This window comes from Tenrec ecaudatus, chromosome 11, assembly GCF_050624435.1.
Source record: "Tenrec ecaudatus isolate mTenEca1 chromosome 11, mTenEca1.hap1, whole genome shotgun sequence".
Classification (NCBI taxonomy): domain Eukaryota; kingdom Metazoa; phylum Chordata; class Mammalia; order Afrosoricida; family Tenrecidae; genus Tenrec; species Tenrec ecaudatus.
The window spans coordinates 2,140,015-2,165,338 of NC_134540.1; positions in this window are offsets into that span (position 1 = coordinate 2,140,015).

Sequence of the window (25,324 nt, forward strand, 5' to 3'; positions counted from 1 at the left end):
CTCTGCCAAGCATGACAGACAGCTTTTTCCAGGGACTGGTCTCCTCTGGTCATGCGTCAGAGCGGATGAGAGGAGGTCTCACTATCCTCACTTCTAAAGAAGGTGCTGGACATGCCCCCTCTAAGATCGACCTGTATGTTACTCTGGACGTCCACGATATACTCGTTATTCTTCACCAAGACCATCCTTCCAGCGCATGGCTCCTCTCGGGTACTATTCAATGTTGGGACTTCATCTCCTCCTGAGGTTTTTGCTCTTAAGCATTCTAAAGAGCCCAAGTTGCAGGCACATTGGCCAAATGCAACCTGTCGCATGATCCCAAGACTGCTGCTTCCATGAGCCCTGAGGAGCGTGGCCCAGCCAAATGAAATCCGGGCAGCGTCAGCCTTTCCCCCCTTTATCGCGGTGTCACCTGCTCGCCCAGCTGTGAGGATGTGGGTCTTCCTGACACTGAGACATCATCCATACAGAAGGCTGCCGTCCTTGATCCTTCAAGTCCTCCTCACGTTCAGCGAGCAAGGTGGACCTCTGCGTATCTCAGGTTGTTGATAAGCCTTCCTCTGATCCCGACGCCACATTCTTCCTCCCATGATCCGGCTTCTCCGAGAACTTGCTCAGCACACAAATGGAACAGGTATGGGGAGCGGACGCAGCCTGACCCACTCCTTTCCACCCAGTCTCCCTTGTTCTGTTTGTGCAACTGCCTCTCGGTCCACGCACAAGTGCCCCGGAGCACCACGAAGGGCTGGGGAATTCCCCATCTTCTCATAACTTGCCATGATCCACGCAGTCGGACACGCGTGTGCCTGTGCACATGGATCTCTAGGCCTTACACACTGCATGCTTGGGCGCACTCCAATTACAGGCAGGTAAGTATAGAGTGCACAGAGGACACGACTGCCTTGTGGTCACCTTTAAACCTTAAACCACGGCTATCTTTCCCGGGGCGGGGGTGGGACATGAGTCAGAGATCTCCCAGGGCCTCCAAGATGATCCGCGGCTGCCTTAGCACAGAGTCTGTCTGGCCAGCACAGCTCGGCGCGTGGCTGCTGCCAGGTGCTGCCAAGCCCCTTCTGACTCACGGTGCCCCACACGGCAGAGGAGAGCTGCCCACGGGGCATCCTTGGTGGTGCTTTGTAAGGAAGCAGGTGGCCAGGCCCTCCCTTCAGGAGTACTGCCAGGTGGGTCAGAGTCGCTGGCCTCTCGGGAGTCGTTGGGTGCAGGTGTGCGTGCCACCCAGGGACACATGCGTGTTGTCGCTGTGCGCCGTGGGGTCAGTTCCAGTTCACAGTGACACACCCCTGTTGGTGTGACCGGAATAGTCTCAGGAGCAGACAGCTTCATCTTTTCCCCAAGGAGCTGCTAGCAGGTTTGAACCACCGACTCTGTGGTTAGTGGCCCAAAATGTAGCCCTTGCCCTGGCGGGCCTCTGGGACGGGCATGGGGCAGGCAGCAGTATGGAAGCAGCAACCACTCCGAGGGGGGAAGAGACCAATCCACAAGGCAGCTCTGCTCTCTCCACTCCGGCTGTGATGAGCCCAATCCCCCGAGGACTGTCCTGGCAGTCCAGTGGGTGGATGCTCAACTGCTGCCACGAGTCGGCAATTCAATCCCACAGCCGCTCCGTGGGAGGGGGACCAGGCAGTCAGTCCACATCAAGGTATGCCCATGGCCGTGAGCCCGTTCCGTCTCAGCGCGACCCTGGGGGGTTCTCAAGGCTGTGGCTCCCTGCTGACCACCTACCTGTGGTCAGCTGCCCAATACTGAGTGGACAGCACCCCTTGAGCTTCTCTGAGGGAGGAGGACAAGGCTTTCTGTGAAGAGTTAGGGTCTCAGAAACCCCACACGCAGAGCTGTCCTGTCCTACGGAGTCGTGGCGATGGACAACGGCTGTGGGTTTGGTGGTCACGGATTCCCCACATGTGTCAGGAATGGCAAGCTCGGCTACTCAAAATCACCAGCCGCTCTATGGAAGAAAGAAGAGGCTGTCTGCTCCTGCAAAGACGGGCTGTCTCAGAGACGGGGATGGTGTCCCTGTGCATGAGAAGGGACTAGGGGCAGTAGGTCGGGCTAGGTCGGGCTGGTCAGCTCCTCAGGAGCCTCAGGAGAGGTCCCACCACAGGGGATACAGGGAGCCCCTCCCAGGGCCCCTCCCCCTTCTTCCTCCTTAAGCCACACGTCCCTGTTGGTAACAAATGAGCTTTCAAAAAAACCCCTCATTACAATATAAATGCAGCATTCCAGGGCCTTGCTCTTTTATGAGAGTATAAATACCCACATAGCCTATGCAAATGAATGCAGCCTGAATACATTAGGAAACAGCTCTGGAAGATGTTGCCCACTGTGGTCCATTCCCCACCCCCACCCCCACCAGGCTCACTCCTCCTGCAGCCCCGCCTCTGCCAAGCCATGTGCCTCCCCCTGACCCCACAGGCACCAGGACTGTGGCTGTCTTTGCAGGACTTCTGAGCATCTGAGCAGATGGCTCTGTGGTCAAACAAACTGTTTTCTATTTGTTTCAAGACTGGGCAATGTTTTGCTTTTTGTACATCAGGTCACCATGAATTGAAGCAAACTCTCTGAAGATGTCTGTCCATCTGTCTCTCTGTCTATCTATCAACTATAAGAAGGCTTCAAACAGCCCATGGGAAAAATCTCATTATCTCCTAGTTTCACCTTCCCACGGCTTTCTGAAGCCCCTCCGTCTGTGGCCGCTTTGTCTGTAGCACCCAGTCCCAGCACTGGGCACAAAGTGGGTATGGGTTTTAGTCCCTGCGGTTTTAACAACCAAGGAAACAAACCCTGTCCGGCCGGTTGCTGCTCGGGCTCCAGAAACAGGATCTGAGGAAGGCACTGAGGCCATGGGAGTGAACAGGGGGTGGGGGGTGAGGGGGAAGACATCAGCCTCTCAATGGAGAATGGGGATTGTTGGCTGCGCAGACTGGGCAAGCCTGTGTGACATTGCCACACTGCCCCCTTCGGGCTCGCAGGTGGGGTCCTCCCAGGAGCCAGTGGCCAAATCTCTCTGCAGAGCCACTCACAGGGCCCGTTGGGACCGCCAGCCTGACCCTAAGCTGCCGAAGTGCCTTGAGGGACTCTTCAATACAGGGCACTGGAGGAGCGAGCTCTGGAGCGTCCATTTCAAACGTCTCCGGGCAGAGGCTGCGTGTGGCTCTGGGAAGGGGCCCAAAGTCCCCCGCTTTCCCAGACCTGATTCCACCTGGGGAGCCAGGAGCAGCACCACAGCCATTTAGACCCAGACGGCCTTGAGGAGGGCCTCCCGGCCTGCGGAGAACGAGCGGGGTCTGTGAGGGGACTGGCAGGCTGGGACTCACCAAAGACCCTGAAAGAAATAGCTCGTTTGTCGAAATGTCCGGAAGATGTTGGTGGAGCTCTTGGCTTCCTCAGGACAACCACGAGCTGGATTTTCAGAACTAAGCTGCCCAGCATCTGTGCCTCTCGGCTGAGGGTCAGGAGAAACTGCTCCCCCCCCCCCCCCCCCGGCCCTGGTGGATGGAGAGGTCAGCAGAGGGGAAACCCGCCTGCCCAGGCAGGACTGAGACGATAGGGCAGGACATGAAGACGCTGCATGGAGGTGGGACTCCACCGTCCACTGCACGCAGGAGGGTCATTGGTCCTCGGGTTTTGGAACGAACCCTGTTGGGAGCAGATTTAGGTTTCCAGGAAAGCCCTTGCCCCAAGGGAACATGGGTGGGATTGGGTTTGGAGTCACTTGCTGCCAATCCCTGTGTCCTGCTGGTGTGGTGGCTACACCTGGGGCTGCCAGCTGCATGGTTGGCAGTTCAAAACCACCGGAAGCTCTGCAGAAGACAGACTGGGTTTCTGCCCCCCCGGTAAAGCAGTCACAGTCTCAGAAGCCCACCAGGGCTGATGGAGTCAGCATGGACTCGGTGGGACAGTGGGTTGAGGGTGTCTGCCAGTAACACATTGTTTCCTTGGCATGGAGAGAGGCCAGTCTCTGAGAGCCCTCCCTGCACCTCAGAGAGCCACAGGGGGCCCAGCAGTGTGGAAAGCCTGGGCCAGAGCCGCTTCTCCAGCCCCGTGTCTACCCCCAGGGGGAGACAAGACAACTCCTCTCAAAGCCAGCAGCAGCCCTGCTGTGGACTCGCTGCCACTCCACGGTGGTTCTCCAGGGCTTTCTCCCCAGGTGCCTCCAGGTAGAGCCAGGCCCCCAGCCGCCGGAGGACACATGGGCAGACACCACCAGCAAGGGTCAAACCAGCAAAGAAAGCACCCGGTGTGGCCAGGCTTTATCGACAAGAGCAATTGAACATTGAGGAAACATCCCAGCCCAGCCCAGTCCAGATCAAGTTCATAAGTCCAATATTAGCCCACATGTCCAATTCCAATCTTTAAAGTCCTTTTCAGACTCATGAAACACATGCAATGACGCTGAATGTAAAAGATCACAGGCCAGTGGGCAGAAAGTCTTGTGGATTCAGTGATGGTGGAAGCATCTCAGTGCTGGCAGGTGTCTCCACATGGCTCCTCCAGATCCAGGGCTGTAGCATCATCAGGACTACCAGGCAGAAAGCAGAAAGCAGAAAGAGTGTGTCCCACCTCCAGGGAGGAAGATAGGAGTTACCAGAATTCTCAGGAGAAGGCCATGCCCACACAGAGGCCTCATTGACTGTGGCCTGATTGACAGGCTAAATTCCACCCTTTGAAAGTTGACAGGAGACTATGTAACTGCCACATATGTATATAAGCATGCATCTGTATACCTGGGCACATATGGAATCATGTGTGTGAAAGTCAGTCATAATCACAACCCACTGCCATCAGCTCTATTCTGACTGACAGGCCCTGGCAGGACAGAGTGGAGCTGCTCCTTGAGGTTTCTGAGTCGGGCACTTTGACAAACAGAGACGACCTCATCTGTCTCCCATGAATAGACCCCCTAGCCCACCACACCCACGGCCATCAGCCAATTCCGAGACGCACAGAGACCTGTTAGGTTTCTCTCTCCGGCCTAAATTCCAACCTCAGTCCTTGGCTCCGCACGAGAAAGATTTCACGCTGAAGCCGGGCTCGTGATCCAAGTGAATTTAATGAGAGTTCAAAGAAGCTTCAGGTTTTACGCGGCACCCATAGGATTCCTTTGACCATGCGGCCTGGCAGAGACTGCTCCGGAACACGCAAGGATCTCTCCCCTCCCACGAAGACAACCAGACCACCCAAGCAAGACAAGACAAGACAAGACCCCTCTCCCTCTCAGTCCTTGCCTTTTCAAGGGTTCCCGGGGAGGCGTGGTGAACGACCCCAGGTTGATCCCATTGGCTGAATTGCAGTCACCTGGCCCAGGTGGGCTGCTCCAGGTGTAACGCCCATCCAAGCCCACCAGCGGGGAAAATCCAGCTTTTGTCCTTTGCTGGCTCTCCTCGGCATGCGTAAATGGACTTCCCAATTCCCTAGGCTAAGCTACCTAACAGACCCTCGGCCGGGTTTCCAAGGTTGTAAACCTTCTCGGGAGCAGACAGCGTCCTCTTTCACATCTCAGATCGTGGGCCACCAGGGACAGGCGCCGCACCCCCGGGTTCCTGAACGGTGTGTAAATGTGCATACTTTCACCCCAAACGGAGGGAGAAACATCTGAAAACAGCACTCTCATTCCACCATCCTGGTTTGGGATTTCTAGCCTGACGGCTGACCTCTGATCTCACTCGCCCATGTACCCGCACATAGACAGACCCCAGCAAGGGGCTGGGGCTCGGAATCGTCTTCCACTGCCAGACTCCGGAGCTGAGCAGCCGGGCGGGCCGTCTCCTCACGTGCAGTCCTCAGCCCTCAGCCTCGCTCAGGTTCTAGTCAGAGATGGACACACGTGGACACACATCCACGCCCTGCAAACGCACGCACGCGTTTACAAGTCTGGCACTGGAGACCAAAGGGGACTTGCTTCAGAGGCACCAGTGACCAAGTAAGGGTAAAGATCGAAGCCCGTCGACTCGGCCCAAAAAGCTAAATGAAACCATTCCCTTCGGCGTTGTTGCTTTTTAACTGAACGAAACTTAACTGAATCTGATGAGATCCCGGGCCAAAAACAACCACAAATAAAACACCATGAAAAAACAACAGCATCAGAGAACAAGTCTTCCACATAAATGACAAGTTACGTGTTCACGCCGACTTGTGACTTTCTATCGTCCACAACAAATTGCTCGAGAGCGAGCGTGGACAGATGTTTAAATCACGAATAGTCGTTCTGGAGGCGCCTACCAGGCTTACAGGGAATCCATCACAGGGACCCTCTGAAACAGCCGTATCTAAGATGCATATTAAAAGGATTCTTACTAATGGCTAGGCATTAGTTTCCCTAAGTGGGTCAGAGCATAAAGCTGTTCAAATAATGGATTCTAATGCTCCTCTTGTCCTCTCCCTTTCTTTGTCTTCTGCCCGCATCTCAGCGGGAATTAACTGTGCCATGGTAATGCTGCCTGGAGATTAACGGCGGCTCTCTCCAAGCCGGCCCGCTGGCTGGGAGCCCTCTTCCCGCAGATGCGAGGGGTTCCTGAGTTATGAGTGCAGGCCTTTTTCTCCAGGGGAATGGATGACACGGGATAGCAAAGGGATGGCTCCTCTTTCTTCTCAGAAAGGGAGGCATGTGACCTTTGTGCCCCGATGGCGCTGAGAGCGGACTGAGAGAGCAAGCTCTCCCGGTTACGCGGTGGTGGAGGCCCTTCCGATTTTGAAATCTCTATTGAGTGCAGAGCTGAAAAGCACACATCCTAGTGCTGTTAGTTATGAGTGGGCTCAGACCCATAGCGACCTCGTGTGCAACAGTCCGGCCGGCCTCCCGGTGTGGGGTCTGGGCCATGGCTGCAGCCACCCTGTGTATCCATCTTGTGTGTGTGTGTGGGGGGGGGTCTTCCTCCGAATCTTCTAGTTGGGGGCAGGTAAAGAGCCGTGGCAGCACCGTGGTTAAGCACTGGGCAAGGTCAGAGGTTCGAGCCCATGCGGCAGTTCTGAGGGAGAGAGACTGGACCATCCGCTCCCACCATGGCTCAGGAACGCCAGGGGGGCCATCATCCTGGGTCACCTGGCTCTCTTTGACTCGGAATTAGCTCGACGGCCCAGCAGCAGGAGCAGCAGAGAATGTGCCCCACGCAGACCCCCACACGTGCATTTGGGAACAAGGCAGCCTCTGGGGCGGCAGCTCGACTCACGTGTGTCAGAGCAGAGCTGGGCCCCGGGCTTGTCAAGAGCTGGTTTTACGGCCCTGGTGGCGTAGTGGTTACGTGCCAGGCTGCGATCCGCAGGGTCTGCAGTTTGAAACCACCTGCAGCTCCTCGGGAGACAGGCGAGCCTTTCTACTTCCGAAAAGAGTCACAGTCTCAGGAACGCATGGGGACAGGTCTACCCAGTCCTACAGGACCGCTGTGCGTCAGCATCAACTTGATGGCACTCGATGGCACTGGGCTTGGTTTGATTTTTGGGGGCTGTTCCCAGGGAGAAAGGTGTGGCAACCAGCTGCTGTCAGGTTGAGACCGCGGAGCCTGTCTCAGATGTCCTCCTGGGTCCCCGCGGGTTGGACTTGAAATGGCAGCAGTGGGCTAGGACTCTTCATGGGACCAGGTGGCCAGGCCTTTCTCCCATGCGCAGGGCCCCTCGGTGGGTCTGAGTCGCCCACCTTTCAGTAACAGCAGAGCGCTTCACTGCCACACCACCAGGGCTGCTCTGGGCCCTGCAAACACTCTGCACAGTGGCCCACCTCTGCCTCCTTGGCCAGGAGGGTGAAACCAGCCATCGGCCTGAGCCTACAGACTCATCAGGGAAGACGAGGTCTGGTAACCCTCTGTGGAGCGAGGTCTGTCTCTGGGTCTGTCTCTCTGGGTACTGGGCTGTAGAGGGCCCCTTGGCCCCTAGAGCCAGCTCTGTCCATGCTGATCAGTCTTTTCCTGAAAGACGGGGTCTGTGAGTGAAATCCGGGGGTGAGTAAGTGAATGATGAATCAACAATGCACCCCAAAAGCCAAACCCACGGCCCCCAGTCAGTCCCGACTCATGGAGACCCTGCATGGGGGCTTCTGAGATTGAATCTTCAAGGGAGCAGACAGTCTCATCTTTCTCCCTCCTAAAGACTGGCGGGGGGCGGGGATTTGAAGCACTGACCTAGCTGTTGGGAGTCCAGCTCACTACCCCCTGCACTACCCCCACCTCCCCGGCCTCCTTGAAGCCCCTGTAAGCACATGTCACACCAAGAGGCTGGGTCCTTGCCCCTCACCTTGAAGACAAGGGCAGTTTGTGGAGCCTGAGCTGTCTTTCCGTCCATCCGTGGGGCCGTGCTGGCTCACGGCGCCCCTTGCAGTGGAGTAGAGCTCTGCATGGGCTTTCATGGGCCGCCATCTTTACGGAAGCAGATGCCAAGTCTTCCTCCCACAGAGACCCCGGGTGGGTGTGCGCCACCAATGGTGCCGGCATGGACAAGCACTCAACTGCTCACCGGGCTGGAGGAAGCCCACCCACCCCGGAGGGTTTCCACGGCAGCAGCCTCCACAGGAGCAGACCACGGGCCTCTCTCCCTACTTTCTGAACACCTAGCCACCAGGGCTCTGTAAGGCAAGAGACCCAAACTGACTGCTATTGAGTCAGCGCCAACTCAAAGCCATCTTAAGGGTTTCTGAGGCTGCAGATCTCTACAGGAGGAGAGCCTCATTTCCCCCCAAAGGATGGATGGTGGGTTTGGACCACCAACCTTGTGGTTAGCAGACCAATGCTTACCAAACAGCACCACCAGGGTGCCTGTGTGCTGTCTTTATAGCAACCCTATAGGACAGCTTAGAATGGCCCCTGCTGAGTTTCTGAGACGAGCTCTGTATGGGAGTAAAAACTAAAGCTCAGTCTTTCTCCCTCAGAGGTGCTGCTGGTTTTGAACTGCCAACCCTGAGGTTAGCAGCCCAGTGCACACCCACTACACGAGGAGGGCCGTAACACAATAGCAAATGCCGCTCACTCTAGTCTGGGGACGGCATGATGGCCCTGGTGCCTGCCTTCCAGCTGAGGGCCTCTGTGGCCCCTTGCTCCCTTCAGCCAACGGAAGCCCCTTTTGGATGGCTAAATGCTTCTCCATCACCTGGTGATTGTCTGGAAGGAGGAAGCCAGCAGCACAGCGAACCCCCAGCCCCCTCCCCTGGGGGGCACACGGTACATGAGTTGGCCTCCTTGGTGACATTAGGCCTGTGTGACACCCACAGTCTACAGGTGCAGAGAGCAGCGGGTCATGCAACCCATGAACACGTGGACAGCGGGTTGACGTCGTGGCCAGTCAGGTAGACAAGCAGCGGTGGAGGCGGGAGGGAGCCAGTTCTTGAGAAGCCTTCTGCACGGCACCGTGGGGCATGCTGAGGGATATCGGCGTGGGCTTGTGGTGTTTCCAGGACTCTGTCTGGTGGCTACTGTACTGAGCTGCTGCCTGATTACGGTCTGAGGATCAGCCAAGCTGGCAGGATCTGGAAGAAGTGGGAAATGTAGACCCCCAGCGGCTCCCCAGATGACTAACTCCAAACCTCCATCTTAACAAGCACGGCCGGGTGCTCCTTAGAAGCAAAGAATATCAGCCAGACCAAGGACTGCCCAGACAGCAAACAGGCTAGTGGTGGAGGTGGTGGGTCAGCGGCAGCAGCAGCCAAGCAGGCTGAGGACTGCAGGGATGTAAAGCCTCAGAAACCCCAAAGGGCAGTTCTAGTCTGCCCAGTGGGGTCGCCATGAGCTGGAATCAACTCGAAATCACTAAGTTTGGGCTCACCACAGTAACGACCTCCCTGAGCCTGTGCTTAAACATCTGCCTCATGGCAGTCTGCTGACCAAGGAGAGCCTGCTACACTGTAACCAGCCCTTTAGATGGAGCCGGGCTGCTCGTTCATCCCCCAGCCTGCATTCCCTGGGCATCCAACACCGTTCTAACCAAATAAGGCTCTCCTGCCAGTCGGCTTTGTGATACGTCTTCCCCTGTTCTGTGAAGTGCTTTAGCAGCAAAATAATAACAGCAATAATTTCTCCTGAGATATTCCATAAAGTAACTCGGTTACCTCTCAGTTTCATAAATATTCATCGTTTGTGATCAATTGCATACAGTTTATGTACCATGGGGAATGTGTGTGTGGAAACACCTATTTTACAATGCCACTGAAGCAAACACTCGCCGAGGACTAGAGGGTGCGCACAGACTGCACTAGGAAATGCCTGTGTCTTTATAAGAGCTTGCTACTAAGCAGAGTTGGCAGTTCAAATCCACCAGCTGCTCAGAGGTGAAACTTGTGGCTCTCTGCTTCCGTCAGTGTTATCGCTTCGGACATGTGATGGAGCGGTCCTGGTCTGTGTGAAAGGCCACTGTGAATTGGCATCAACTCAATGGCCATGGGTTGAGGTTTTGTTTATGTTGATGTAGGGTGTGATAGGGTGACATTGTGGATATCGGAGTGTAGTCAACTCACACATTACATTATGTGCTAGGGCTACATTATGACTACAGTATGATTACTACAGGAAGCGTATCACATCCTATACAAATATAAAACAACAAGCTAAAAGGAGCCAAATCCACTACCCATCTGTCGGTTCGTTGAGCTGCTGTGAGGCGGAAGCTATGCTACCAGTACTTCAATACCATGAGGGTCACCCACAGGGGACACCAGCAGGCTGTCCAGACTGAAACAGACTAGAAAGGAGGACCTACTGGTGACCTGTTGGGGGGAGTGGCCAGTGGTATCATTACAGCAGCAAATGAAAACGAGATACCACCTCACACGGGCACTGATGGCAAAATTGATACCGCCTCTCTCTCTCTCTCTCTCTCTCTCTCTCTCTCTGTCTCTCTGTCTCTCTCTCTCTCTCTCTTTCATACACACACACACACACACACACACTCACACACCAGAAAATAACTGGAGAGGATATGGGGATGCCAGAACCCCAATACACTACTGATGGGATGGATTGCCAAGCAGTGCAGCCCTCAGGTTCAGAGACACTCGGAACATGAGTGGGGGAGCCGCCTGCTGGGAGGTGTACAGCTATGGGCGCCTTCACTTGCTGAGGGGACAGCTCAGATGAGAAGATGCAGCTGCAAGTGTCCATTCATCGTGGGAACGTGGAATGTAGAAAGCATGAATCTAGAGAACCGGAAGCTACCAGAAATGAACAGCATGGTTGAAGATGTCTATTCTGGGCATGAGAGAGCTGAAATGGACTGGTATTGGCCATGTAAATCAGGCGATCGTACAGTTGACTACAGCAAGAATGATAAATTCAAGAGGAATGGTGTGGCATTTGTGGTAAAAAGAACATTACAAGATCCGTCTTGAAGCACAATGCTATTTGTGACAGGATAATATCTGTGTCCACAAAGAAGTTCAACTAATACACCGATTCAACTTTATGCCAACCACTAGTGCCAAATGTGAAGAAACTAAACCATTCTACCTGCCATCTGAAATGACTCCAGTAGTCAATCCAGACAGGTTGATAATTACCAGTGATCAGAGTGAAAAAGGTGAGAGCCCAGAAGAGGGGTGCATAGTTGAAACCCATGGCCTTGGTGATGGAAATGACCCTGGATAACGCAGGTAGAATGGTGCAAGAACAACGGTGTTTTTCAGCAACGTAAACGTCGACTAAACTTGCAGACCTCCCCAGGTAGATTAGGCCAACCTCAAAATGTCTACATCTACTGGAAATTGACCATGGTGCAGCCCAATATCAGGCAAAAAAAGGCCAAGGGCCAGCTCTGGACAGGATAATTAGTTGCTCACATGCAAGTTCAAGTTGCTGAAGAAATTAAAACCGTTCACAAGAGCCCCAGTACGATCTCGAGTGAATCCTGCCTCAATTTAGAGACCATCTCAAAAATCGATTTGATGCACTGGACACTCATGATTGGTAGAGCAGGAGAGTTGTGGGACATTGTTCGTGGAAAAAGCAAAAGGTCACTAAAGTGAGAAACTTTCAGTTAGCAATTGACATTACCTGTTCATACCACCCAAGAACTCCTGCTTCATAGGGAGAGGAAATGGGGAAAGCTGGCTGCGATCCAAGTTGATGCCCTTCCTCTGGGTCTTACCAGTCTACCACCTGCTTTGTCAGCAAGCAAGGCTGTGTCATCTGCATTTTGTAGGTTGCTAATAAGTCTTCCTCCAATCCTAATGCCACATTCTTCTTCGTAGAAGCCACCTTCTCCAGCGATTTGCTCAGAATACAGATCAAATAACTATGGTGAGAGGACACAACCCTGACACAAACCTTTCCTGATTTTAACGGCTCTCTATCCCCACGTTGTGCTTGCACAACTTCCTCCTGCTCCATCTGCAAGTTCCTCGTGAGCACAATGAAGTGTTCTGGAATTCCCGTTCTTCTCAGCGTTATCCATAGTTTGTCATGATCCGTACAGTCAAAGGCCTTGGTATCGGCAATAAAACACAAACATCTTTCTGATATCTCTGCTTCCAGCCAAGATCCATTTGACAGCAGCAACGACGTCCCTTGTTCCATGTCCTCTTCTGAATCGGGGCTGAACTGGCAGCTCCCTGTCACTGTGCTGCTGTAACCATTGTTGGATGATCTTCAGTAAAAGTGTACTTGCGTGAGAGATCAATGACATCGTTCGACAGTTTGAACATACTGTTGGGTCACCTTTCTCTGGAATGGGCACAAATAAGGATCTCTTCCAGTCGGTTGGCCAGGTAGCTGACTTCCAAATGTCCGGCATAGACGAGTGAGTGCTTTCAGTGCTTTACCCGCTTGTTGAAACGTTTCATTGAGATCCCATCAATTTCAGGAGCCTTATGTTTGCCTAATGCTTTCAGTGCAGCTTGAACTTCTTCCTTCAACACCATTGGCTCTTCCTTGTGTGCTACTTCCTGAAATGGTGGAATGTCAACTAGTTCTTTTTGGTATGGTGCCTCTGAGTAGTCTTTCCACCTTCCTTTGATCTTTCCTGCATCGTTCAAGAACCTTGCAGGATTAGTTTATTTGATCAAGGATCTTACTCAATCACTGCCATCGAGTGATGCCAATTCACAGTGGTGACCCTATAGGACAGGGTAGAACTGCCCCTGTGGGTTTCCAAGGCTGTAGATCTTTATGGGAACAGACAACCCCGTCTTTCTCTTGTGGAGCAGCTGGTAAGCTTGAACCACCAGCCCGATAGGTAATTCTCAGTTTGGGAACTCTGGCTGCCTTTCCATGTTTTCTCAAATATTCCTCCATGGCAGCACAATACCAGGGGAGTTCTCACCTCTAGGAATTCAAATGAGACGGAATATTCATTACTGAAACTTGATGTGCTGGAGAACAAAGCCGCATCCTGACTTCCTCCCTGGATGATGTTAAAACCAAGCAGGCACACTTGGTTTTTTCGGTTTTCCCACTGACCCAGGGGGAAACGAATGCTTCTGTCTGAAAGTTCAGTTAATCAGTCACGCTCCTGTCACCTCATCATAAACAAAATAAACATGGTCACCTCCACACAAAAACCATGCCCTGTAGAACCCACGCTGGACACTCTAGTTTGAAAGTCGGATGGCTCTACAAGTTAACTTGGTCATGAAATCTGAGGGCAGTGTCTCGTTTCTGAAGGATGCAGTTGTTTTCTCGCCTCCGTTCTTTCTGGTGAGCCACCGGTTCTGTCTTGCAGCTTTCTGTCCGTGAACTCGCTCCTTTAACGTTAGTCAGAGAACCCTTTCTCATTACCGTCCACCTCACCCCAACCTCATGTGCAAGGTCAGACTGCCCACAGAGCTCCGAAGGCTGCGACCTTGCAGAAGTAGGCCACCAGGCCTGTCTTGTGAGGCTTTTCTGGGTCAGTCTGGACTGCCGAACTTTGAGCTGACCGCAGAGCCCTTCTCCATTTCCACCACCCAGGGATTCTTCATATAAAGATGCGTGCGTGTGCATGTATACATATATGTGATTTTGCTTTTGTCCACGAACTTTAAAAAATGTTCCTCTATGCTGCTGCAATCTTCACAACACGGCAACCATTTTCCTCAAGGCAGAGCGCTGGTGGCGTCGTGGTAACGCATTGGGCTGCCAACCACAAGGTCAGCAGTTCAAGCCCACCATCTCCTTCTCAGAAGAAAGACAGGGCTTTCTACTCTGGTGAAAAGTTACAGTCTCAGAAACCAACAGGGGTAGGGTCTGCTCTGAGTTGGCATCAATTTGATGGCAGGGAGTTTGAGTTTCTGAGAATTTACTATTATTACTGAGCGTTGTGAATGGTATGCTAGCGGGCAAGATAGAGGTGTGTCACATTTTCACACAAATAATGCGAGCATTACACAGATGTTCCAGGCTGTACAGTCCCTTTGTGTGCGAGTTAGTGGAGGGTGTTATTTATGTGAGCTCTTTGAGAAAAAGACGGTATTGATCACCTACCGGTACATAGTGCCAAAAAGTGTGTTGAAGTTTATCAAACTAACATATGGTCGATTGATGTCTTTTGGCCACATCTTTGTTTGGAGCAGAGCAGCCAGGCAGGGTTGCAGAAGGTTTCCGGGAGGTTATTTTTTAAATTACTATCATTGATTTGCATCCCAAGCCACTTAGCTAATAAAAGCTTTGAGGTTTTACACCTCATGCTCAGTTCTCAAAGTGTGAATAGGTGGCTGCTCTGACTGAGACTGGCAGTCCCCCTCCCTTCTGACAAAGCTGAAAGCCAGGGTCCCGAGCTCCATGCTTGGTATACTCATGCTGGGGGGTTCCTAGACCCTGTGGACTCATCCCTCGTCCCCTCACCTTCAGAAGGTGAGAAAGCTAAACTCAGGGCTGAAAAGAAAGTTAACTTTGGGCTTTTGTACTCAGTCAAAAAGGAACAGAGGGTTCCTGTGGTGGGACCTTGGTGGAGTAGTGGTTAGGCACTTGGCTGCGAACCACAAGGACACAGTTCAGACCCACCAGCTGTTGGATGAGGTTGTCTTCTCCCATAAAAGTGGGCAGTCTTGGAACCCCTAGGAAGGGTCTCCGTGTCTCAGAATCAGCCATGGTATATGGCTGGGTCGTTGGTTGGTAGTTGCGATGGGATTTGGTTGGGTTGCTTTAATCTATGAATATTCATTTGGGTGTTCTAGGCTCTTCTGGTTTTAGGCTGACGTCTACATTTGCTTAGTATCAGAGTATGTGCCTCTGCACTCTCGCTTCTCCATCAGCAAGTCTTTACTGATAGAGCAATTCGATATCCTAAATCAGTCCACACGTGGAACTGTCAGATCGGTATCACAGAGAACCGCAATGCTCTGTGAGGGAAAGGGCCAGCCCCCACAACAAATCTCAGCTTTGATAGGTATGATATATTATATATAATATAAAGTCATAGAGAGCATGAGAGATAGGAGATTGAAATAAGGGAGTCAGACACATTTCATGGTAGCATGCTCACCTCAGCCCCGCTTGGTGGTCCACGTGGAGATGAAAGGCCAGAGGGCAGGAGAGAGGGGGAGGGGAAGGAGAAAAGGGGCAAGGGAACAGGGGAGAGAGGACAGGAAGAACCGAGAGGGAGCCAGAGGATCTTTATTGCTAACCAAAGCTTATATATATTTGGGGGGTATGCAAGCTCCCTAATTATAGGTAAAAACATACGTCACAGGAAAGGGTTGTACTATAGGTACTACAGTAACAAGAGGGGGATGATCTAGGGGTGTGTTAAACAGGGTTCTCTAGAGAGACAAAACCAGATTGCTAGTAATTTTATATATATATATTTACATATATATTTATACAGATAGATATATAACACAATAAATGAACAGTTAAATTATAAAGCAGTACAAATGGCTCAGTGCAACTTACTCCCATGAGAGAGTTGTGAGACACTGGCAGTCCTTCAAGTCTTGAGGGCCCCCAGGTAGTCCTCTGTAGAGAGATTCAGGCTATGCCGGCACAGGCAGCAAACAGCAAGGCAGGTCACCAACAGTCAGCCAGGTCACCAGTAGTCAGGTCACCAATAGTCAGTCCCCAGCTCAAGAGATGTAAATTCCAATGGTGTGGCAAAGCAGGTCTTGAAGGAACCTCAAATTACAGCGACACAGTACACAGGTTCGGTGTCCCACAGGTAGTGTGGCTTGCAAATTGAGGCAAAGAACAAGCAAGCACACTGGTTCAATGATCAAAGAGCGAGAGACAAGAAAGGAGAGGCTTGTGGAACACAATAAACTAACTACCTCAAGGGATATCCACACAATAGGAAGGGGAGCTAATAGGGGTACACATTGACAAGATAGGCAGATCCTAGACTCAGGATGGCAGCCTAACTTTGTACACCACTGAGCAGGTTTGACACCGTTCTCTGCCTCACCATAGAAACCATTATCAGTAGGGTGTGAACCCCACCTACAGTGGGCCAGATGACTTCAGAGAGACTATCTCTAAGCATCTGACCTTCCACAATGTGCTGGCAAACAGCCTCTATTGATTGGCATATCTTGGGGGCAGACAAAGCTAGGGAAAAGTCTCTTTATAATCCCACAATGCTCCAGCCCTCTGTAGTTAAAAACGTGTGGTTCTGGCCAGTGGTGGGATGGCTTCGAAGATGGTGCTGACAAAGAATATCCAAAGTTCTATGGACTGCCAGAAGAACAAACACATCTGCTGAGTAAACAGTACAGGCAGGATGCTGCTTAAAAGTAAGCATGGCTCGACTTTGTCTCACGAATTTGGGGCGTGTTATCGGAGAGACCAGCTGCGGCAAAGGACATCCTGCTTAGTAGTTGTTGGGCGCCATCAAGTCAGCCCTGACAGTGCAACCCTGTACATACAGAACGAAACACTGCCCGGCCCTGTGCCATCCTCACAATTGCTCCTGTGCCCATTGTTGCAGCCACGGTATCAATCCATCTTGTCGAAGACCTTCCTCTTTTTAGCTGCCCCGCCTTTATCAAGCACGATGTCCTTCTCCAGGCGCTGATCCCTCCTGACAACATGTCCAAAGTTAGTAAGACGAAGTCTCACCATCCTTGCCTCTAAGGAGCACTCAGGTCGTACTTCTTCCAAGACAGATTTGCTTGTCCTTTTGGCTGTCCATGATACTTCCAATATTCTTCTCCAGCACAACTGAATCTATTCACCTTTGGTCTTTCTTATTCAATATGCAACTTTCTCATGCATATTAGGCAAATGAAAATACTATGGTTTCATCAGGCACACCTTAGTCCTCAAAGTAACACCTTTGCTTTTTAGTACTCTAAAGAGGTCTTGTGAAGCAGATTTACCCAAGGCAACATGTCTTTTGATTTCTTTACTGCTGCTTCTATGAGCATTTATTGTGGATCCAAGGAAAACCAAATCCTTGACAACTTCAATCTTTTCTCCATTTATCATGGTACCTGTTGGTCCGGTTGTAATGGTCTTGGTCTTCTTTGCCTTTAGTTGTAATCCAGACGGCAATCCTCGGTCTTCATCAGCAAGTGTTTCAAGTCCTTCGCACTCTCAGGAGCAAGGCTGCACAGTCTACAAGTCACAGGCTAATAAACCTTCCTCCAATCCTGATGCCACATCTTCTTCATGTAATCCAGCTTCTCTGATGATCTGCCCAGCATATAGATTGAATGAGTATGGTGAGGGGATACAATCCTGATGCACACCTTTCCTGATTTTAAACTATGCAGTATCCCCTTGCTGGGTTTATACAACTTCTTCTTGACCTTTACAACTTCTTCTTGACCCACGTACAAGCTCCTCGTGAGCACAATGAAGTGTTCTGGAATTCCCATTCTTTTCAAGGCTATCCAGTTTGTTATGATCCACACAGTCAAATGCCTTTGCAGTCAATAAAACACAATTAAACATCTTTCTAGTATTTTCTGCTTTCAGCTAAGATCCATGTCACATCAGCCGTGATAGCCCTTGCTCCATATCCTCTTCTGAATCAGGCCCAAACCCCTGGGAGCTCCCAGTCACCATACTGCTACAGCCACTGTTGGATGATCTTCAGCAAAAAGTAAATAAATAAATGAGCTCCTTGTGATAGCGATGCTATTGTTTTACAACGTGAACATATTGTTAGGTCACCTTTCTTTGGAATAGGTACAGATATGGAACTCTTCCAGTTGGCCAAGTAGCTATCTTCTAAATTTCCTGGCATAGTCCAGTGCTTCATCAGCTTATTGAAACATTTCAATTAGTAGTCCACCCATTCCCAGAGCCTTCTTTTTGGCTAATGCTTCCAGTGCAACTTGAGCTTCTTCCTTTAGTGCCACCGGTTCTCGCTCATTGCTCCCTCCTGAAATGACGGAGCGTCGATTCGCTCTTTAGGGTACAATGGCTTTGTATATTCTTTCCATCTTCTTTGGATGCTTCCTGCATTATCCTCGAGTTCTTTCCGTTTAAGATATGCTGAGCATGTTCTTCCTTTGGGCCTTTCTGACTCTAGGTCTGCACATTTCATTACTAGATTCATGTCTTCTCAAGCTGTGCTTTGACACTTTCTCTTCAGAAATGCTTACTAATGCTTAGTAGGGGGTCGGAGAAAAGCAGGAAGACCTTCAATGAGAGGACTGACACAGTGGCTGCGGCGAAGAGCTCAGACATACCACCTGTGAAGATGGTGCGGGACCAGGCAGTGTTTACATGGGGTCACTGTGAGTTGCAATGGACTCAATGGCACCTAAGAACAATTTGAGTTGTAACAAGCCTTCTGGGGATTCCTGGTGCATGCTCAAGGGTGAGAATTAATACTATAGCAGAAAAGCTCTAGTGGAGTGGACAAGCTACTACATAGCACAGATATCTGAATTCTAAAAGCTTTTTCAGTAGCTTTTAAAATATTTATGACATACACACATACATATACATTGGGTCATTTTGATATAAAACAAAACCAAAAACACCCTACATTTGCTGGCTAATAAGGAATCTTGGTGGCACAGTGGGTTACACGCTCGGCTACTAACCACAAGGCTAGCAGCCTGAAACCCCAAGCTGAGAGAGAAGGATGTGGCTTTCTACTCCTGCAAAGAGTTACGTCTTGGAAACCCACAGGGCCATTCTATTCTGTCCAACAGGGCCGCCGTGAATTGGACTCCACTGGATGGCAGTGTTCTGAGTGAAAGGCTGTTAGGACACACAACTGTTGTGCAGGAGAAAGGCCAATCTGCTTCTGTAATGACAGCCTAGGAAGTCCCTTGGGGCACTTCTCTGTCACAAAAGGTTACTACAAGTCAGAGCAACTTGATGGCAACTTGGAACTAGCTAATACAGGAGTATTATTTTAAGTTCATGGAAAACCTCATCTTTTCATTGTATTTTTACACACAAGACCCCCCCCTCAAACCTCCCCCTTCTTGGTCAACCCCTCGGAAAAAAAAAACCACTCACTGCCAGTGAGTCAAAGCTGATAGCAGCCCCTGTGGCTTCTGAGATTTCTAAATGCTCGCAGGGACAGAAAGCCCAATCTTGCTCCCATGGAGCTGCTGGTGGTTTCAAACTGCCAACTTTGTGGTTGCAGCTCAATACCTGGCCACTGTACCAGGGATACTCACCCTGGGTCAGTACTACTTATATGCGCTTCCAAGAAACCTAGATTTTCTATCTAGAATTCCTCATCAAGAAATAATTTAGGGGGGGGATCCTGGTGGCATAGTGGTTACAAGTTGGACTGTGATCTGCATGGTCAGCAATTCAAAACCACTAGCAAGCTGCTCAGGAGGACCGGGCTTTCTACTCCCATAAACAATTATAGTCTTAGAAACCTGCAGGGGTCACTACAAATCAGCACTGACTCAGTAACAGTGTTTAATAATAATAATTTTAAAAAGAAATAATTTAGGTTGTTTCTGCCAACCTTGAGAAAATTACTCTCTCATGGTGGCTCTGTGAGTCACACGGTCATTCTTTCAAACCATCCAGGCGTGGGAGAGAGGTTTCCAGCCTTGGAAACCTTATGTCGGGAGGAACTAGTTAGAATCTCCTGATGGTGGTGGTTCTGGGTTTTTCTGTTGTCCTGTAAGGCTGGTCCTTAAAGGTTGGAATCACCGCCGGGCCGGCCGCTCAGCAGGAGAAAGCTGAGGCAGGCTGCCCCTGTAGATTGAGGGCCTCAGAGACCGAGTCAGGGTCACCACGAATCAGAACGGAACAGGCTTGATAGCAGTGAGATTTGGTCATTCCACACAAATTGGAGCGGCAGGTTATCTGTCTGCAGGCCCGCTGTCAGGCTGCCTTACACGGTCTTTTTAAAATGACACCCCCGACCCCGACCCCAGTCGTCGGTGCACCCCTTGCTTGCAGTCCCCGAGGGGACTGCCCAGCGAGCAGGGGCAAACATCCCGGGGTGGCCATCTTCCTGATGCTGCAGACTGAGGGGGTAAGGGGAGCGCCCCCCTAACCGAGCACGACGAACCCCGGAGCCAAGGCCGGTCTTCCCGGGCTCGGAGCTAGAGAAACCGCGTGGGAAGAGCCACACCCGCAGCCGGCGCCCGAGCATCTGCACGGAGCAGAGCGCCAGGAGGGTCTCCCGAGGAGCGGACAGGAGGCTCGAACCGCGGCCTTCCGGAGAGCTACACTGCGCCGCCGCGGGCCCCTCCGGTGAAGCCACTTCCGCCTCTAGGGTGGCGCCCAAATTCTCCCGCGCGGGAACTCGCGGGGCGGGGCTAGGGCCCCTCCCTCCGCGCGGACGGGCGGGAGGAGGAGGCCGGGGCCGCGCTTTCTCTGGAAGGTTCTGCGAGCCGGGCGTGCGCGCTGAGAGCGGGCGGCGGGGCCTCGGCACCAGATGGCGCTGTCGCACCGAGAGCTGCAGCCGGGGCCGCTGGGGACTGGGAGGGGCGTCACCACGTCTCCGCGGCGGAAGCGCGCGCTGGCGCCAGGACCCCGTCTCGGATGTGAAGCCGCCTAGCGGCTCCCGCGCAGGGGCGGGCCCAGAGCCGGAACCGAACTGCGGCCGTCGGGACTCCGGGCGGAAGTGCGGGCGGCGCCAGGGACGCGGCAAGTGTCGATGCGCCTGCGCGCCTCTCCTTGGCGGGCTCGCAAGGCGTGGCGTGCGCCTGCGCAGTAGGGGCGCCGCGGGCGTGGCGCTCGTCTCCATCTTGGCACGTTTGTTGGCCGGGCCGCCCGGAAAGGGGGCGGAGGGTGGAGTTCTCCCGCCCGCAAGCTCCCTGGGGAGGCTCCGGCCTTCTGGCGGCCTCGGTTGGAAAGTTAGTGTTCTGTGAAGTAAAAACGGGAGCCTTTCCTTTCCGCTTTGGGCTGGTCCCTGTAACTTCCCGTTCTGAGTCGCGCCTCAACGCCTGCTGCTTTCTCTCCCCGCGTCTCCTGAGGAGAGCAGCGCAGGCGCCGAGGCTGCCGGCGTGGAACCGACAATGTTGGTTTAAACTTACAATGAAAGATCTGTATCTAAGGCTTTTCAGCCACGAGTCTCTTTGGAACCTAAATACCCTATACTTTAGGTTTTGTAGAATAAGCCCTTCGGGGTCCCCGTTGGACGCGGTGACCTTGGCACGTCCCCGACTCTGGAGGCACAGCGAGGCCGCAGGTCCCGAGAGGCTCGAAGAACACACACACACACACACCACCACCACCCCTTTTCCGCGTCGTGTGTGAATCCTGCTATCGGCCGGGAGCCCCTGGGGCCTGAGAACCCAAGGTTGGGGGAGTCCTCCTCATGGGGCAGTGGGGTCAGCACCTGCGGCCGCCCTGCTGCTCTTGGAGGCTGGACTCCTCAGAGGGTCACCTTCCAGATGTCCTGGCTCCCCAGGAAATGGGGTTGGCCTCGGGAAACACAAATCCTTGTATTTCTGAGCTTTTACCCTTCCGAGGCCTGCATGGACGCTGAATGCTCAAGAGCCTGAAAGCCGAGGGGGCTTGGGGGAGGAATATTGGCTTGTCAGCACTTAGCCTGAGAAAAATAGGGGGGCCCAGAAAACATTGGGTTTCCTCCAGGAGCCATACGAGCGGATTTTCCACAAAATCCTGATGAACTTGGTAGAAGGCTCCATTCCTGTGGCCCAAGGAATTCCATGATCTGTGCTTCTATGAGAAGCCAAAGGAGGAGGGCCAAGTTCAGAGTCTCGTTGAAGACTGGTCAGAAATGGGAGGAAACAAGTCCAAGGAATGAAAGGAGAAATAAACGTAATGGAAGACATTACAAAGCAGGAAAGACGTGTCAGCTAAATGTGAAACAGCTCTCAAGAGAAACTGACTTGGAAACCGGAGAGGAAAAACATTTTTGCTCATCAAACCTGGAATAGCATTCTAGTAAAAAGAAACTGAATATGTAGAATAGCATTATAGTTCTATCACTGGACGCTTTGGCCATAGCCCATCTGTTGCATATTCTAACTCTAGTATGTTTTTTACTTCCCTATACTTCCGGAAGCCAAAACCTCCCTATACCCCCATCCACTACCATCTAATTGATCTTACAGCAACCCCTCTAGGGCAGAGCAGAACTACTCCACAGGGTTTCTAAGTTGAACTCCATGCCATGCAGTCAGTGTTGACTTAGCAACCCCCTGCCCTGTGGGTTTCCAAGACTCAACTGTTTATGGGAGTAAAAAGACCAGTCTTTTCTCCCACTGAGCTGCTTGTGGTGTTGGAATTGTGGATCGCTGCCCAACACGTAACCACTACACTACCAGGGTTCCTTAGGGTTTCCAAGACCAACATACTTAAGGAAGCAGACTACTACAACCTTCTCTGGCAGAACAGCAAGTAAGTTAAACTGCTGGGCAATGAAGTTAGTATCGTAACACTTAATTGACTGTGCCACCAGAACTCCATCTGTACTTGACACACAAATTGAGGGAGTGCTGTATTTTGTCACCATTTACTGGTAACTTCCACTGACTACTGTTCCCGCTCCAAAGAATGAATATTCCGTGCAGCGTTCAATGCCATCAAATGGTCTCCAACTCATGGGACCCCTGGGCATAATAGAAGGAGATAATGCTCATTCCTACTACATGTTCTTGATCCTTCTTCTGTGAATCCATTATGGCTTTGATGTCAGTTCATCTTAGATCAGTGGTTTCAACCTTTCTAATGCTGAGACCCTTTAATACAGTTCCTCATGTGGTGACCCACACCCAACCATAAAATTATTTCGTTGCTATTTCATAACTCATTTTGCTACTGATATGAATTGGGCGACCCCTGCAAAAGGATCGTTCGGCCCCCCAGTAGGGTTGCAACCCACAGGTTGAGAACTGCTGTCTTAGATGGTTTCCCTCCTTTTCATTGACCTTTGTACCATCCATGATGTCCTTTTTTAGGGAATGAGTGACAACTTCCCCCACAAATAGCCTCACCAGTGTCTGCCTTATAGTGCCCTATAGTTAACTCACTGCACCCACACTGCAATGGGCTGGGTTAAAATGCTAGAACCTAATGGGGCTCTCCACATTGCCATCCTCCTCTAAGACAAGACAAAGGAGATGGTGGGAAAATTGTTATCTTTTCATCTTATCCAGCAGTATTGGAGAGCTCCATATTTCTAGCTCCTTTGCGCTTCCCTGCTGTATTCCAGATACGGCATTAGTTTTCTTTCCCGCCTCAAATCACTAGTTTCTTCCTTAGCAATGACTGGCTCACTTGGATATGAGGAAAAATTTTAAGTCAAGAAATCTCATTTTACTACACCTTGATATTGTCAGGCTACTGTTTTTCACATTTGAGGGGGTATATAGTGTGACCTGAGGCTCTTGTTTTGCATTCTGATGACTCGGAGTGTTTTAAGGCCTCATTGCCTGAAATGTCTGAAAGTTATACCCATTAAAGTTTTCTTGAGTTGTAGATGTTATTGGTATAAGTCTTATGAGAGATACACGATGGAAATTATGTGTATAGACAGCCCAGTCCACAATTTTCACTCATTGTTTAATGACATTGATTATACTCATCACAATTCAGGAATAAACTCATTTTTAAATGGATATTCCGTTTCCAGTAATCTAGTTTCCTTGCCCCCTTGCTTTCTTGTCTTTTAAAAATGTTTATTTAAATTAACCGATGACCTGGTTTCAATTAGTAGATTTTCTGGATAAGCTTAACAGCATGTTTTCTGAGTTGTATTTTTCTGGGAATTGTTGCATATTAACCAAATACTCAATAATAGAGTTGTTTACAAAGCCCTCCAACTACATTTAATACTTGCAATAGATTACATTTCGGCCTATGGCCCATTTAACATTTCTTTCTGTATAGTGTAACACGAGTTTGTTGTTCAGAGTTTTCGAAGTGGACAGCTGGTTCCTCTAGTCACATTTGTCAGAATGGCCACCTGTTGCTGCACTGAAGACAGAGTAGAACCGCCCTGTCCGGTTTCTGAGGCTGCAGCTCTACAGGAGCAGACTGCCTCAGCTTTCCCTGGAGGAGCAGCTGATGGGTTGAACCATGACCTGAACCTTTAGCAGCCCTACCTGAAGCCCACCTCACTGCTAAGGTAGAGTTGCCCTTCTGTTTCTGCCGTGTTCTCAGGCCGGGACCTGAACTCCTAGGTTTTCTATTCTCACAGAACCTCAGGACCCTAACAGGTCTTCTCAGCAGCTGTGCCTCGCGTTGTCCACTGTAGCCTTTCAAGCGGCTTCCCAGTTAGCACACGAGACCAGGGGAAAGATGCTCTGATGGAGTCCTCTGCTCGGCGGCGTCTTTCCAGAATCTTGGTCTCCAAGATTGCCAGGTGAAAGATGGCTTCTGTAGGTTACCCAGATGGTTCACATTATCCAGTCATCATTAAACAGATGTATAGCATCCAGTCAGGATGCAGCTGGTTGTATTTATGACCATTTTGGCAGAAGCCTATCTTAATCCGAGAGTCTCAGTTCGCATTTTCTGAACCTCTTTTGCCCCAAACGTCAGAAGCAACCAGTAGATACAAGAACGGTTTCTCTCTTCTAAGGAGCCTGCTGGCACCGTGGTTAAGCGCTCGGCTGTTAGCCTGAAGGTTGGTCGTGGGAACCCATCAGCTCTGCCCTCTCGTGGTGGTTGCTGTGAGTCAGAATGGAATCAGGCAGTGGTGGGTTTTTGTTGGAGCGCTCCAGTAGGCACAGAGGGCAGCTTGTGAACTGAACTGTAACCACTAGTTATGTGGGAGCCATTGGACAGCATGGGGCACTAAAAGGCAGTGGTGGGATTCAGCCGGTTCACACTGGTTTGGCAGAGCCGATACCTAATTTTTTGGTGAGTTGGGTTAGCTGGTTGTTGAAATGGCACTTGTAATGAGGGTTCTTCAAGTAGGTGGCTGAGCAGCTGCCTAATGTGGAAATCACAAATTTACATTTCTTACTCTCTTGGAACGTTCTTCTGTGCAACAGCGTATTCTGAGCATGGTAGTAATGTTCATTCCAACTATAGATATGAAAAATCTGATGGAATAATGCTTGTAATATTTG